A 2,528-nucleotide genomic window follows, 5' to 3' on the forward strand; every position below is an offset into this window, starting at 1 on the left:
GGCCACTTGTTCATCCTTGATATTAATTGCTCCACAATTGGCGACCGAGCATTCACTGCCTGGATTCTGAGCTCAGAAAATCCCTTCGCAATCTATTCACCTCTCGAACTCGCTTTTCTCCTTTATGATATTTCTTAAAGCATGCCATTATTTCCTTATGTGGCTCGGAGTGACATTTTCTTTTCTCTATAATGCTCCTGTGAAGGGCCGAGGAAAGTTTTATTCCTTCAAAGGCGCTATAGTGGCACAAGGTGCTGTTGCTGACTGGACATTGATGTGGACATCGGGGCGGCACAGTGGCGCAGTGGTTAGCACCGCAGCCTCACAGCTCCAGGGACCCGGGTTCGATTCTGGGTACTGCCTGTGCGGAGTTTGCAAGTTCTCCCTGTGTCTGCGTGGGTTTCCTCCGGGTGCTCCGGTTTCCTCCCACATGCCAAAAGACTTGCAGGTTGATAGGTTAATTGGCCGTTATAAATTGTCACTAGTATAGGTAGATGGTAGGGAAATATATAGAGACAGTTGGGGATGTGACAGGAATATGGGATTAGTGTAGGATTTGTATAAAATGGGTGGTTAATGGTCGGCACAGACTCGGTGGGCCGAAGGGCCTGTTTCAGTGCTGTATCTCTAAAAAAAAAAAAATAAAATAAACAAGATGTAAAATGGAATGTGTAATGAAGGCAACAGACTGCAATACGATCAATAATGAATTCAAAGGGTGCAAGAAAACGGGAAACAAAGCAACGAAATCACACTTACCAGCCCTACTCTCATGTCCTCTTTACTCTTTAATTTTCCCACCTTTCCAATCTACTCTTTCCCGGTCAACCAATACTAATAACTACCCTCTACTTTCAGGCAAATCTGCAATGGAGAGACAGGCAGTGGAGGGAGAATCAGGGCAAAATAAATCCATCAGCGATCTAGGGAATTTATGGTCAGTCTGGTGGGTTGGAGAGAGATAAATCTTCAGTGGAGCTAGGGAATCAAATAACGGGAAAACCAGCCAAAGGGAAAGATTCAATCAAGTGGCATTCTTACAAAATGCCAGCTCATATGCATCTCTTTATCCATTTCTACAACCACCTAAATCCATTTCCATAATCCGTGTTGTTCCTTCTCTCTACCTCTCGCTCCCTCTCTTTCTCTCTCTCGCACCCTCTCTCTCTCTCCCCCTCTCTCTCTTTCTCTATCCCTCTCTCTCTCCCAGCTTCAATTGATGGTGTCCTTTTCCCCAGCTCTGTAGGAAGTTAAGTTCAAAAATACTCCGACAGGGGTTATCCCTGTCATTTAATTCCCAAGCTCTGGGGAAATCGTGAATTGGCGAGTATTGAACACACAGTGTCCATCACCTATAAATTCCATTGATATAATTTTCGGCCTGCTTCATTTAGATTGAAATTTTCACATGCAGTATTTACATTTAACAAAAATACATCTCTTTCGGTATGACCAAATAATCAATTGCAAAGCCTTGCCCTGTGGTATTTCTCCAGCATTTAATGATCAGTGTAGACGCCATTTGTTCTGCGTCCAAACATAGTTTTAAAAGACTATTACTTATTCTGGATAACTGTCACATTTCTCTGCCATCCAATTAAGTTTAAAATGAAGTTTAAACAGTCAAGTTACTGGTTGCAGGACCGAAAATAATTGTGCATACAACGCTACATAATAACTAATTGATTTCCTACAGAGGTGCCTTTTGAACAGCACCCTCACCAACAGAGAGCCAACGAGGAAATGACTGTCCCTGACAACTTCTCCCAGATCTCCGGCAGAGTGAAAGTTACTGATAAAAGGTTAACGACATGAAACGTTACCCCTGTTTCGCTCGCTGCAGAAGCTGCCAGACTTGGTGAGTATTGCCATTTTTTTCTGGTTTTATTTCATCATTGATATTGAGTATGTAGTCTATTTCAACAAGGGAAAATACTTTATTAAATTATCAAATTTCAGGTGAAAATGATTTGCTTTTCCTTCGGTATTAACCTGATATTTCTGACAATACAAGAAAACAAGTTGAAACCTCAACAGAAACAAAGGTGCAATTTTGCACGGGATGACTGCTGACATCTGTTGCCAGCAGCTATTGGAAATATGGAATTCTCCCAGATACAGTAGTGGGATATCACTCACCATTATTTCTGCGGTTAAAGTTTCAAAAAAGTTGGTAATTTTAATTGAGAAATCGTATTAAGCAGAGAACAAATAATGCTAAATATATTGCTACAATGGAATAGGCGATTATATCACATAAGTCAAAACACATTACATAGTTTGCGTATTCTCTGTTTTCTTTGTTTTCTTTCCATCTGTCTTTCTGACAGTCTCCATCTCTTTCTTATGTCCAAATTTATTAATACTAACATGTTACAGTAGAGGACAAGGAACAAGAACAGAAGCAGTTACACTGCTTTATACTTTGACCAGTATTATTGCCTTACCTGTTATACCAACGGCTGCAAGAACAGGATAGTAGATGCGTTCAAATTCAAAGATGAATGGATAATCCATGATCCATGTCA

The sequence above is a fragment of the Heterodontus francisci genome, unplaced genomic scaffold (genome assembly GCF_036365525.1).
Source record: "Heterodontus francisci isolate sHetFra1 unplaced genomic scaffold, sHetFra1.hap1 HAP1_SCAFFOLD_409, whole genome shotgun sequence".
Classification (NCBI taxonomy): domain Eukaryota; kingdom Metazoa; phylum Chordata; class Chondrichthyes; order Heterodontiformes; family Heterodontidae; genus Heterodontus; species Heterodontus francisci.